The sequence below is a fragment of the Diceros bicornis genome, chromosome 13 (assembly GCF_020826845.1).
Source record: "Diceros bicornis minor isolate mBicDic1 chromosome 13, mDicBic1.mat.cur, whole genome shotgun sequence".
Classification (NCBI taxonomy): Eukaryota; Metazoa; Chordata; class Mammalia; order Perissodactyla; family Rhinocerotidae; genus Diceros; species Diceros bicornis.
In genome coordinates, this window is record NC_080752.1 from 32,393,939 (window position 1) to 32,409,269 (window position 15,331).

Sequence of the window (15,331 nt, forward strand, 5' to 3'; positions counted from 1 at the left end):
CTCGGAGCATCTTTTGTTCTAACATTTGGTCTTTGATCCCATCCCTGACACAGAGTTCCTGAAACCTTTGTAATTTCCTGGGTGACAGGAGTGTCTTCTGTTCTAATGAGGCGACTCTGGGTGGGTTCCTGGATGGCTCCTGGAGGGGGGCTGGTCATCAGAAAGACCAAGCTGTGATTAGAAGCTTGGAATTTTCAGCTCTGCCCCCCGACCCCCATTCTCTTGAGAAGGGAGAGGGGCTGAAAATGAAGCTAATGATCAATCATACCTATGTGATGAAGCCTCCATGAAAATCCCAAACATATGGGGTTCCAGGTGGGTGAACACATCCACATACCAGGAGGGTGACACACCCCAACTCCGTGGGGACAGAAGCTCCTGTGGTCGGGACCCTCCCAGACCTCCCCCTCTGTACCTCTTCATCTGGCTGCTCATCTGTACCCTTCATCACATCCCTCAATAAACTGGTAAATGTTAAGTGTTTCCCTGAATTCTGTGAGCTGCTCTAGCAAATTAATCAAACCCGGGGAGGGGGTTGGGGAACTTCCGATTTGTAGCCAAATCAGACAGAAGTTGTGGGGAACCTGGGGACCTACTACTTGTGATTGGCATCTGAAATGGGGGACAGTCTCATGGGACTGAACCCTTGACCTATGGGGTCTGACTTTATCTCCAGGGAGTTAGTGTCAGAACTGAGTTAAATTGTAGGACACCCAGCTAGTGTCATAGAGAATTGTTTGGTGAGGGAAACACCTCCGCAACTTTGGTGACCAGAAGTGAAGTGTTCTGTGTGAGCAGTGAAGGAGACACACAGGAGAGAAACATACAGTAGGAAAGGATTAGGTTTTTCCCTACTCCGGAGGAAAACTGTAGGTGTTTTCTATATATTCCAGCTGCATAGCATGCCATCATGTGGCTGTGCCAGCATTCCACTGCGGCTGGACACCAAGGTTGTTTCCAGGTTAATCTTTGCTATAAATAACACTGTGATAAATGTCACTGTAAATGAATCTTTGTGTGAATTTCTAGATCTTTCCTTACAATTAATTGCTAGAGGTGATACTAAGAGGTCAAAGGGAATGACCACTTTTAAAGGATTTTATTACTGATTGCCAAGTTCTTGAACTTTAGAATATCGAACCCATTTGCTGGTGGTGGTTGTGAATGTCTTCTCCAAACCTAAGCATCATGATTTCCAAAGCTTTACCATGATGACAAAACATCAAAAATTGAAATAAAGACAGGATCCAACCTATAGTTGCACAATTTGACCTCACTCATCTCACCTAATCCTGACCATGATCGCGTCTTTATTTCAAATGTTGATATTTTGTACCTCATGGATTATTTTTGCATTAATCTTGATTTTTAAAAAAGTTGTATTAAAATGTTATTTATCTTGATCACTGAGGGATCTTTTGGCACCGCTTAACATTTTGCACCTGAGGTGAGTGCCCCGTTCATCTCATCCTAGTCCCGGCCGCAGTGATTTGAATCCAGGACCCATAGTAAGCCTTTCTTAAAAAATTTTGCTGAGGAAGATGGGCCCTAAGCTAACATCTGCTGCCAGTCTTCCTCTTTTTTGACTGAGGAAGATTGTCACTGAGCTAACATCTGTGCCCATCCTCCTCTATTTTGTATGTGGGTCACCACCACAGCATGGCCACTGATGAGTGGGGTAGGTGCACGCCTAGGAACCGCACCCAGGCTGCAGAAGCAGAACGTGCTAAACTTAACCACCAGGCCACCGGGGCCGGCCCCCACTAGGCATTTTGATGTGTCCAGGGACATTATAATATCTGAGAAGAAAGGCCTGAGTGCCTAGATTACTAAGCAGATGCAAAGATCAAGGACAATCGAATGCCAGAGGGTTACACGAGACCTCGTGTGAGGTGGTGTGCACACTTAGTATTTCTAAATGGCTGGAAATGGACCGGCCAAGGAGGGGCCCATGCTGCCTGATGCAGATAATGGAGGTATCAGAACTTGCTTTGAAGCTTGAGCAACAAGCTGTTCACTTTTCCCGCTGCAAACACTTCACAGATTCCTCCTGAGACCCCCATTCCCCTCCCGTCAGTTAAAAATATCCTTTACTGGAGCCATGTGCCCCTATTAGTTTCCGCTTTGATCTTTTTGAATCTAATCAGACTAAAAGAGTGTCCGTGCTGTTTGTGCTGATTTAACACCCAAGCAAACGAGGATTATCTGCTGTACCCATAATGATACCTCTCCATCCCCTGGTGTGGGGGAGACAGAGGCTAATGACTAGCGGAGAGGGGTCACTGGGCATATGGTACAGGCTCTCTGTATTCAGAAATCAAGTCCTCATTTTAATTCTGCAGTGTCTCATGTAAACATACACACGGTTGCCAGTGCTCAAGGCTATATAAAAAATAGCTATTACAAAATTATCCATTACATTAGTTCATGGGACAGATTAAATAATAACTCCCATTCATTAACTCATTCATTCAGAATTTAGGGAGCATTTATTGTGGCTAGTCTCTGGGTAGATGGGGCGAGCAAAACAGCCGCTAGTCTCTGCCCTCGTGGGGTTGACAGTTGGGTGGGAGAGAGAGACAATAAAGAAATACAATAATCACTTTGTGATTGCAAATTGTGATGAGTGTCAGAAAGGAGCAGCGGGCTCGAAGTGCCTGCTAACGGCCTGCACTCTGCTGAGCGGTGCTCTGTCTTCATCCTCAGGTTAATGCTGTGATGTGGGTATAATGCTCTGCATTTAACTGATGAGAAAATAAAGGCTGGGATAGGCCAACAACACGCCCTGGGTCTCCCAGAGCCGGGTGGGAGTAGAGGTGGGTATATACCCGGGTGGCTGAGTGGAGGGGATGGTCTTTTCTTGTCTCCGCCTGGGCTGCCTCTCCAATTGTTTGTTAGCCAAACCCCACCCCATCCTCCTCTCGAGCTTCTAAGAGGTTCATAAATGACATTCCTGCCTCCCTGAGCGTAGCAGGGGGACATCACAATGTCCCATTTGGGTAAAGCTGTTTGGAGAACACAGCTTTGCTGTGCAACTGAAATGCTTGTTTACCCTCTCTGCTCTGCCCCCCGCACTCCTTCCACTGCCCCGCTCTAGACCTGGAGGCAGCCCACCGAGGGAAATTGGGATCTTCAGAGTATGTACGTGTGGAGTTACCCAATATCACAGCCTCACACTGACCCATCACAGCGAGGGAAGAAAAGAGAACCCATGCTAAGCACTTACAGATTTTCTAGATCAGCTCCACCCCACTGGGAGACAGGAAACAGGGACCACTGGCTGTCACCCTGGGTTAGGTGACTTGCTCACTCCTCCTTGGTGTAGCGTATAAGGGGCTGGCCCAAGAGGTCTGGAGATCCCTCCACATGGAAACGTAAGAACCAGGGAGGTGTTTTTCCCAATATACCCATCTCCGTGTATCTGCTTCTTGCTTGTGATAAGTCAAATCCTATGCCTTCTGAGCAACTGTGACTTTTGAAAAAATCTTCCTGCTATTCACTAATACTTCTGAAATTTATGTATGCTTTCTTTTATAGCGATAAGGAAGATAATAAATTAAGGCACTAACATCATTTTAAATAAGCAGGTGATTATTGTAGATAACTATAGTGCAAGGATGACCCTAATAAATTTACTACTAACAATTTGTCTACAGACCTAGACCCAAGTCCCAATTTTATAGACAGATGAATGTTAAGATAAGGCATATATCTGACAATTGTACTCATAATTGTGGTTGTTTGTAAAGCAGTCCAATACCAGTTATTAATATGCACCTGGCTGTGTATACTCATGCAGAAGTGGCCTGTGTAGAGATGCTATGTCCTGAGTGATGACAATCTGTGCACAAAGATGAGGCTGTGAACACCAGTATGAGGCCAGTCCCCCTACTGGTACCCACTGGGGGCTGCCCTTGCAGATGAGCAGCTACTGTTTTGGGGGCCTGGGATCTAGGTGACTGATCCTTAGGTCTGATGTCTCCCTTTTATGTGGCTTTATCCTCTCCCCACTCCTGTTCATGCCTCAGCGGGCATTCAAATACCCACTCTGGGCCAGCAGCGGTGCTGGTTCCTGTAGCCTAATGAGAGAGGAAGACACATTTCATAATCATCCTCTAATGGGATGCCAGCTACAGTCAGGTGAGACGCCTGTGCGCAAGACAGTCTAAATCTTTTCTCGAATGAATGTGTTAATTGGACATGCATTGCTGTGTGGCGGTGGTTCTCAAACTTGTTGGTCTTAGAACCAACGCCATTATAGCCTCAACAATTATTAAGGACCCCAAAGAGTTTTTGCTTACGTGCATTAAATCCATCAATATTTACCATAATAGCAATTAAAACTGAGGAATTTTTAAATTGTTTATTAATTCATTTTCTTTTTACATCCCATGACTTATTTATTTCATAATGGGAACTTTACACCTTTTGATCCTCTTCATCCATTTCACCTGTCTCCTATTTGTTTATTTATTTATTTATTTTTGTGAGGAAGATCAGCCCTGAGCTAACGTCCGTGCTAATCCTCCTCATTTTGCTGAGCAAGACAGGCTCTGAGCTAACATCTATTGCCAATCCTCTTCCTTTTTTTTTTTCCCCCAAAGCCCCACTAGATAATTGTATGTCATAGTTGCACATCCTTTTAGTTGTTGTATGTGGGACACGGCCTCAGCATGGCCAGAGAAGCGGTGTGTCGGTGCACGCCCGGGATCCGAACCTGGGCCACCAGTAGCGGAGCGCGCGCACTTAACTGCTAAGCCATAGGGCCGGCCCCACCCATCTCCTATTAATTCATTTTAAACAACAGTAATAAATCCATTTTATGTTAACATAAACATATTTATGAAAAATTACTGTATCTTACTGAACAAAAAATATTGGGAAGAGTGGCATTATGTTACATTTCGGCAAATCTCTTTAATGTGTGGCTTCATAGAAGACAGTTGGATTCTTACGTCTGCTCCTGCAGTTAATCTGTTACAATATCGCACATCATGCAGCTGCTGGAAAGCTCCACTGTATACTCATGAGACAATAAGAATGAGAAGACAAATAACACCTTAGAATTATTATAAAAAAATAGTTTTGACCTCACAGATGCCCTGAAATGATTTTGGGAACATAGAAAGTTTCCCAGATGACACTTCGAGAATGCTGTTGTACAATATTCTATTAAAAATGTGCATTTGCTGAAGGCATGCATGCATCCAAATCTGATAAGGTTCTTTGGAACTGAGTCACAGTGTTCAAATATTTGTCCAAAATTCCAACCTGTCTATTTTTTATTTTTAATTTTCACTACCAAGACAGGGAAAATGACATTGGACCATAAATTGATGGCCACCAATGGAGGTCTGGAGCTGGCTTGAGAGTGCCGATTATTGACTATTCAGGAATTTTGCCAGTTGTTAACCCATTAGTAGCCTGAAATTGGCCATGAGGCAAGCATATATACCATGGAAATAGGCAAATGCTACAAAAGAGGGCTTTTTCTTTTCAGAGAGCTGGTGTATCATCTTATAGATCTTACACTAGAGATTCAAAATGGCAGCCCAAGACATAACCACCCGACATGCTTCTTTTTTTTGGCCAGCACAGTGGATTTTTGTTTGATTGCTTTATTTTTGTTTTGTTTTCAGTGTTTAGTCTGAGTGCGTTTACATAGGCAGGAAGCTCCACATTTCCACAGCCCCTTCACCCAGTTCTTTCTGTCCTAACCCCCAGCCCGAGTCATACATTTAGATGGACTCTTTTGCTACAAGTCTGGCCCTCCTAGGTATTTATGTTTGCCTCTGTGGTTCCAGGTTTTCCTCCTTTGTGTGGGGCTGCAATGTCTCTTCTGAAAAGTCCGCGGCTTTGACTCCTGCCAGTGATGTTGTAAGGATGGTGTTTGCTGCTAATGTTTTGGTGAAATGGTTTGGGAACAGCAGACAATCCTCTTCTTTTGAAGAAAAAGTAGAACGAGAACCTGGCACAGGTCACATTACGCAGACACTTGGCATTGTCTCCTGCAAGGATTTACTATTATTTGGAAATTAACGATGGCTCCATATTTTCGGGAGGGGGCGGGGAGCTGTGATTTACAAACCTCTCTCTCACCATCTGTTCATTTGCTTCAAGGCACTGCTTTTCACAGCCTTGGAAATTGAGGGAAATTATGTTAAATGGTCACAAATTTTCTTTAAAGTTTCATTTGAAAGACCAGCAAAAGAAAGCTTTTAAGACAGCTAGCTCTTTTTCTGTAGGTCAATATACCACAGATTACAAACCAGGAAAAAGGGGCAAAGTGAGATTTTGTTGGGATTTATTTTTAAGACCTAAATCATGATTCTCTTTGAATGGAATGGAAGGTGACACCAGCTCTGAGAACTATTTGATAAATTTTGCAATATCTCGACTGCCAGCAGGGGAATGAGCATAGGTAGGTACATTCAGAGGAATTCCATTATATCCAGTTCTCAGGTGCCAACACCAGCCCAAGTCAGGAAACCTTACTGTTTCTGACTTCCTGCCTCCAGGAAAGAAGCAGATTATACTTGTCTGTTCCCAGTAGTAGAAAATTTTATGAATCTTGTTCTTAAATGTTCTCTAAATCCCATCTCCCCACCTAGCTAATTCTAGGGCCTGTATGCCCTGATTTTATGCAATTCAAACACATGAAAATCCAGTTTTATACATGAAGTTAGAGAAGATACTGACGATTCACTTTACACTAGAATTCTTATAAAATTTCTCCAAGTAATAAACTCCTGTAATGAATTCAAAATGACATCTGGTATTTAGAAATTCAATGTACACTCCACTTTTCAGGAACGTGTTTATTTTGTAAAGCAGGGTACACACCTGTATTTAACAATCTTTATTTGGTAAGATTTTCTTACATGTAAATTTCCTCTGTTTATTTAAAGGCTATTTTAGCAGATTATTTCTTAAGTAGATATAGAAAACCATTTATGTTTTTATAGCACTTGTGACTTCTTTTAAGAGTATCAGGTGTGCAGAGTTGAATTTATCATACCCCTCAGCTGCTGGCTCAGCATCATCGCTGGTCCATGCAGGGCCCCTCTTGTGCTACTAATATATTTATTTTTCTGCCCCCTTCACCTCTCATCCTCTCCTGCGTAAACAGAAAAATAGAGCCAGGAAGCGTGATGGAGTACGTCATGGAAGTTGAAATTGCAGTTTTCCATAGGAGGCTTAGAGAAGGCCTCTTTTGAACAAAGACCTGAAGGAGATGAAGGGGTAATTCATGGGGGAGGAGTGTTCAGGACCGAGAGGAGCGAGTGCAAAGGTCCTAAAGCGAGAGTATAGCTGTTGTTTCTGAGGAGCAGCACGGAGGCCAGTGTGGTTGAACATAGAGGCAGCTGGGGGGATGTGCAGGTGAGCCAGCTAGAAAGGTAACTTTTAGGCCCTTATGAGGACTTTGGCTTTTACTCTGGGGAACTAGTTGAGGGTTTTGAGGCAAAGAGTGACAGGATTTGACTGACATTTAGAAGGAACATTCTGATACGCTATGTGGAGACTACTCCGTGTAGGAGCAAGGAAGATTAGAAGCAGGGTGACTGGTTAAGGGCTACCTTGGTGATCTGGAGGGGAGATGGCGACGGCTTGGATTAGCACAGTGGCAGCGGAAGTGTTGGGAGTCTAGGCATTTTTAAAGAAGCAAGAATATTTACTGATGGATCCTATGTGGGATTTGAAATGAGCGGAGAACAGATGGAAGGATGGAGGAGGCCATTGACTGAGAGAGTGAAGATTGTGGTGTGAGCAGATTTGGTGTGGTGTTCAGGATTTTAAATCTGGAAATGCCAAAGTGGAGATGCCTATTAAATATCGAGGGGGAGCTGTGGGAGTGGCAATTGGATGTGCCAGTCTAAATTTCAATTTGGAAATTGTCAACATATAATTGGTGCTTAAAACCTCGTGGATGAGATTACCAAAGCTGTGAATGTAAGTGAATAAAGAAATGGTCCAAGGACCTTGCTCTGGCCCAAATTTCTACCTCAGGGCCTTTGCACTTACTGTTCCCCCTACCTGGAACACTGTTTCTCCAAGTAGTTGCACGGTTTACTTTCTCACTTTATTCAGATTTGCGCTTAATTTTCACCCCTTTAGAGAGTCATTCTTTGTCCCCCTTGCCTGGAAAGCAGCTCCCTTCTGCCCCATCTCACCTCACTCAGCCTTTATTTTTCTTCACAGTCTGTCGTTACCTCACATGGAAATATATGTGCGTTTGCTTATTTGTTTACTGTCAGTCTCCCCGAACTCAAGGTGGGATGGTGCAGTGGGGACGTTGTCAGTTTTGTGCTCGGTTTTACCCCAGCACCAGAACAGCGTCTGAAACACAGTGTGGCCAATAAATATTTGCTGAATTAATGAATAAAAAAATCCTTAGGTAATCCTAAACTCATCTTAATAACCGTCTCAACCTTCTCACACTACTCCTTCCAACACATGCTTATTAGGCCTGAATAATAAGTGGCAAATATAGGATTTTATTTTCAAAAATATACAATTTTTAACTTCCTTTCCCAGACGCACATGCAAATAGTAGAATTACCTAAACACAGTAAAGGAGAGAAAAAGGAGGAGATGCTGAAGTCGGAATGATTGGGGGAAAAGGAGACAATTTGTTCCATGAGCCTTAATTGCAAGCACACCAGGTCCCAAGTCCTGTGCTAAGTCCTAGGAGTGAAAGTTGGACATGATACAGCCCCATCCTCAAGAACTTACGGATGGGGAGGAGCCATAGAAAACACAAGTAATGTGATGCCTTGTGCTGGAAAAGCTCAGGAAGTCAAAGAGAAAATTAAAAATCTCTTTAGGTTAGGCAACATTTAGGTGTATAGAAAGAGAGATGTGCCTGAGTTTCTTTTATAAAGCTTTTAGCAATCTCTTGTTTCTAATTTAAGTATTCTTGGAGTATTCATTAATTTTAACTATTATTAAAATTAATTAATTAGCTAATAATTAAATCAATTAATTAAAATTATTATAATTTAATTATTATTAGAATTAATGAATATTATAATAATTTATTAGTTATTGATGAATTGTTATTAAGCATTATCATAAAAGTCATTTCTAGTATTGGAAGCTATGAAATAGACAAAGTTTGGATTTGGAATGACAAAGTACTTCAGAAAACTATTCCATTAATTCTCTGGATTTGATACCAATTCATTAGGTCAATATGAGGTAGACAGAATTAGAGCTATGTAATTGTCATTGCATATTTTTCGTTTTTTTAGGCCACATCAGCAGATTCCCCGGAGTGCAGTATTGTAGGATTTATTTAGCCAAAATGTTTATATTGTTGGTCACCAAATTCCTCCTTGATGGACAGGCTTGGGAGGAATGTGGGAAGGACCTGCCCCTCTCTGCCCTAGTACTACCATTCCTGAAATATTCCCATTTATCTTAACAACTGAGTATTCTCATAGCTACTCATGTTCTGAAGCCACAGCTTAGTTGTATCATATCAGAGGGAATTTTAACATAGTCCCACTTGAGTGGCCTTAATTTGTTGCACAAAGATGGATCCTTCTGGCCAATGCTTTCTTCTAAGAGTGAAGGAAACGACTCTGAGTCTGGTGTTTTGGATTTATGATGGTGTATTGTCTCCACTTTTCAGGTGAGGAAGCTAAGGCTTACAGAGGAGCTTATTCAAGGCCCTGCAAATAAACGGTAGGGCTGGATTCAAACCCAGGTCTGATGGGTTTGATCATCCCTCCATCCCTCCATCCTATGTCTACCACACCATCCTGCTCCTTCAAGGCTTGTGCTATAGAATCCCAGAGCTAGAGAAGAACTGAGAGGTCAGATAGTCTAAACTTCCTCTCATTAAAAAAACATTCATCCAACCTCTACCTGACCACTGTCTGTCATCATATTTCTTTTATTTCCAATTAAAACATGCCATCCATTGCAATTTTTTCTTACTATATCAATAATATACCAAGGTATAAATATCTTGGAATATTGTGACAGTGACAGCAGAATTATCGAATCTTCTCAATTCACCCCCAAAACAGAGCAAAGAGATAGAAAACCAAAACACATGAATATCGTCAATAAGTCAAGCTGACAAGACATCCCCCCAAAATTGTAAAATATGATTTTGAGGGGACAAACCATTAACAACAAGGACCTATATGATATCAACTATGATTTAGCGAGAGGAAGTTGAGGGAAGAAACAAGGCAGATGCCTACCTGAGAGTCCCAGAATTTCCAACAGATACTCACCAGAAAGTAGCCCAAACTAGGAAAGGTTTTATGTGCTTTTCTGGAGAGTCCGTGGTAAGGTGTAAGGGAGCTGGAACAGCAGAGGTCCCCTGAACTCTTAAAACTTCTTTCCAGAATAGTCACTTCCTGAGGAGAAACTGCTGAGAACAGAACCCAAACTAAGCAACGTGGAGACAAGGGAAAGAGAAGGTAAAAGGTAAAATTTATCCACCAGTAAAAGTGGAGGTGGAGCAGAGAGGTAAAAGATCCCAGAGAACAAGCTGCCATGTGTTTTGAAAACAAAACAAGAAGGTGTTCTAAAGCCTAAAGTTAGAAAAGTTAGACAAACTCTCCTGAACTACACTCCTATTCAAAGTTCGGAAAAACGAATTTCACATAAAAATGAGCAACAGGAAAGGATCAAGCTTTAATTCCACACAAAGTTATTACAAGGAAAAAAAATAGAATAAAGAGTAAAATAGCCCCACAGATGATGAAAGAATGCTAGAAAGATAGGCCCACCCACCCTTCAAACCCACTATTTCTAAAAATATTTCTAAAAAGTCACTATTTCTAAAAACTCACTATTTCTAAAAAGCTAAAATACACTAAGAAAATGATACAAGATGAGAAAGAAACATATAAATCAGAATTAGAAAGACTTGGGAATGAGATGATATTATTCAGGAAAGGATAAGATATCAGAAGAAAAACAGATTTAAAAAAAGGATTTGAGATAAAATGACAAATGTAGAAGACAGGCAAAGATCCAACATACCTATTGTGAGACATATATAGAATCCCAAAGAAGAAAATGAAAACAAGGGAAACAAAATAATTACTAAAAACTATAATCTAAAAAGATTTTCTAAGACAATTTTTTGAAATTACATATTGAAAGTGCATACCACATACCTGAGAAAATTGACTCAGAATAACCAACACTGAGATAAAAATTAGCAAAATTATTGGACTTTGAAGAAAAATAAAAACTTTAGGCATCCAGGCAAAAAGACCAAATCACTTATAAGAGAAAATCAGACTGTCATCAGACTTTCCTACAACAGTGCTTTATGCCAGAAGGAAATAGAGTACATATTTCAGATTCTTAAGGAAAGAAACATGAGCTAAGGATTTTGTATCCAGCTAGATTGACTTTCAAGTGAAAGGTGCAGACAAACTGTGCAGGCAAACTACGACTTGGGGAATATTTTTCCCATGAGTTTTTCCTAAGGGATCTGCTAGAAAGCAAATTCCAATCAACCAAAATAACTAGAGAGTCACCGACATATGCTTTGATAGTAACCGCTAAATATATATTTTCTTGTGGAACTAAGACCAAATGAGAGTGAGAAGGGAAAAAGTATAGTATGTAATGTCTACATGCTCTCATGATATGGATACAGCACAACTGTAAAAGTGTAAAAATATGAAGTGTGAAAAGGATTTTAAACAGTCTTTAGGAATCATAATTATGGTAGAAGAATTGCTAATTTTAACTGAGATCGTTTCATATATAACGTGAGATAAAGCACATGAGCAATTATGGGATATTCTAATTCTGTAATCCCTTGTGTCCTCAAGGATCAGGATTCTGGGTTCTGAGGAAAGTAGATGTAAATTGCCAGGTAGAAGAGGTTAAGGAAAAATCCTGTGTTACTGAATTTGAGTCGGAAGTATCACATCTCATGAGTTCAGACTGATGTACACTGAAAAGGCTTAGAAACAATACACAATCCAGTAACAATGACATTCCCAGGACCCAGATTGTGATCTTGAAATACTATTTTCTGCTAAGAGGAAACAAAGATTCTTGGGAAAATAGATGATTCTAAGTCTGGGCAAAATATGTACAAGATGAGCCCAGGACATTGTGTCATACCAGTTAGCATGGAAGCTAAAAGACCATTAAGTTTATGTCCACAGGACTCTGGAATTTACTTGAAGATATTCTCACTGGATCAAGATTAGACAATACATGTTCAATAAAGATAATAATTTCAGTAGATTGAAGCTCAACAAATATTTTAAATCTGTGATTTTGTAAGACTGTTAAAAAACAAAACTGCCATCTTTGGAGAACAATAAAGAGCCACGCATTATTTTAAAAACTGATAAATAATGAGAAAGAAAGTCATCTATCCTGCCTTTTCTATATAAACTATACCCTGAGTAACAAAAGAGTAGATGAGTGAAAGTTCCTCTTTCTAGAAATATTCCAACTAATAACTAAAGAGGAAATGGATGAATTAGTATATTCCTATCTTGCAACCCTAATGAATGAATGGATTTAAGTATTGTACGTCACTGGCTGCTAACATCACAAAAAGGGACACAACCATACATCACGTGGCCCTGACAGAAGAATGCAACACTATCTATGCATTGTCTTGCCAAAAGTTAAACCTGATGGTCAATCCTGCAGATCCATGGAGATGCAATCAGCAAAATCCAGACAGTGGGAAACTCTATAGGACAAACAACTTGGTTTCTTCAACAAATAAATTACATGAAAAAAAATATGGAGGGACAGAGGGGGAACCTATAGAGTAATATAGACATATAAAAATAACAGGCTAACTAAAGTGTTTAGGGATGTATAGTCAGGCGATAAAGCTATAAAGGAAAGCTCTGAAATGATTACCCTAAAAGTCAGGATGGTGGTTACTTTTGAGGGCGTGGGAAGGAGATTGTGATTAACATGGGCGTATAGAGGGCTTATGAGTATCTGGCAAATTTCTACTTCTTGACCTGGGTTGTAGCTACAAAGGGTTGACCTTATAATACTTTATTAAACTAAGCATTTATTTTATTCAGTTTTCTGTGTCTGCTATATTTTATCATTAACAAGTTCTTAGAAAATCAGTCTAACTGAACTTTTCACTCATCTCTCCAGTAGTTTTCGTGTAATCTTCTAAAGAGCCACACCACATTGGGCAGGCAGACCTGTAAACAAGTGGGCCTTTATTAGTTCATTCCACAAATATTTCTTGAACAACTGACTCTTGTGTAGGCATCACAGAAAGACTGTGCCCAAAATGAGGCAATTATAGCATAAAGTAAAAAATGATAGGGGCCAGCCCGGTGGCGCAAGTGGTTAAGTGCGTGCGCTCCGCTGCGGTGGCCTGGGGTTCGCCAGTTCGGATCCTGGGCGCGCACCGACGCATTGCTTGTCGAGCCATGCTGTGGCGGCGTCCCATATAAAGTGGAGGAAGATGGGCACAGAGGTTAGCCCAGGGCCAGTCTTCCTCAGCAAAAAAAAGAGGAGGATTGGCAGATGTTAGCTCAGGGCTGATCTCCTCACACAAAAAAAAAAAAGATAGGTGTTATACAGATGAAGCGTTGTAAGAGTACGGAGGAGTGGGAATTTATTTCTGATTGAGAGATTAGCAAAAACTTAACAGGGCAACAGCATTTCAGTTGAATCTTATGAGATGAATAATGCATGCTCTTTTTTAAAAAACCATCAATCCATGTGGAAAGAATATTTAGAACTCACTGCCTCGATAACTAATCCCCCTTAACCCTTATGTTCTAGTTTCCATCACTCAATACGACTGAAACTCATTGATTGAAGGTTGCGAGTCCTTTCTTAATGACCTTTTCTCAGTCCTTATCCTCCATAAACTCTGCCAAATTCACCAATGTTGAGCATTGCCTGCTTCTAGAAACTCTTCTCTTCTGAACCATCAGGGTACCCTGACCTCCCTCCTGCCTTCCAGCTGTCCCTTTAGTGTCCTGTGGCTGCTCTCTCCACCTCCATGGTTATGCCCTCTGCTCTTTCTCCCTTTATTCTCTTGCTTTGGCTTCAGCTGCCATCCCATACGCCATTAACGTTGAAATATCTATGGGACTCTTGCCCTGTGGGAGCCCTAGACGTGTACTTCCGACTCACTGCTCATCATTTCTTTCTGCATGTCCATCTGTCACCTCAAAATTAGCATGCCCCAAATTGAACCCATTTTCTTCCCCAAACCAAATCCTCCTCCCAACCTTCCCAATTCAATTAATAGCTTCTCCACCTTCCTGGTCTTGACTTAAGTGTCTTTGACTCATCCCTAGCTACCCTGTGGATATGTTATGTTCCACACGTGGACAGATTCTCTTTCTCTGTGTTGAGATTACGTATGTGCTCTTTGGAACTTCCCTGTGTGCAAGGCTTTAGATGGACTTCATCCAAACCCAGTGAGAAGGTTCCCTGTGGTGGCTTAATTGGCAAAGTCTACCCTCATTCTCTGATGGATCATGGCATGTCTGCATCTCATTTAGTGATGGCATTCTCAGGTTCCGGACGAATACTAGGTACTTTATACTCTAGCTGATGAGTACTAGCGTTAACGTGGTCATCCACACTGTCTACCCAGCTTAAAATGTACAAAGTTGCAAATGCTTCCTCTGTGAAGGTGGGGGCTGTCAAGCCTGCCCCACAGTTAGCCTCCAGGGAGTCTGTTCCTTACCATACTTACACTTGTTGCGTAATTTGTGTTTTTTTCTGCTGAGGAAATGGCCTAAATTTACATTGATTTTTTTTTTTTAAAGATTTATTACAGGCACAGCAGTTGTTGTTTGTGCCTAGAGGTAAAGTTTTAGGTTGAAGCAGCTTCATCCATTTATCCATCTCAACAAGCATTAATGAAAGCTGCCTTTGGTGCTGGACGCTGATCAGTCAGATGAATGGCATGGTGCCTGCCCCCAAAGAGTTCACTTTCTAGGTCATAATTGTATTAATTCTATCTGCTTGCTTAATGTTCATGGGCCCTGAGGATGTAATCACTCATTCATTCATTCATTCATTCACTTCCTTTCCAGTCTTCTCCTCTCCTGTGTCATTAGCTACCATCCCTTTGCAGCTGACTTTCAATATGTTTTAGATTCCTTGCTTGATCTTCACAACTGCGTTCAACAGATAATTACTGATCCCACATATAATCAGGCACTGTGCTAGAGTTTGAGAATACCGTAGTAAAACAGTACCACGATCCCTGCCCCAGGATCCTCTGTTAACATTACACAGGTTTCTATTACCATCCTTGCCCTCCAAGAATTTATGTTCAAAAATCATGACAGCTGTAATCATGATCTATCTAAATTTTTTTCAAATGCTT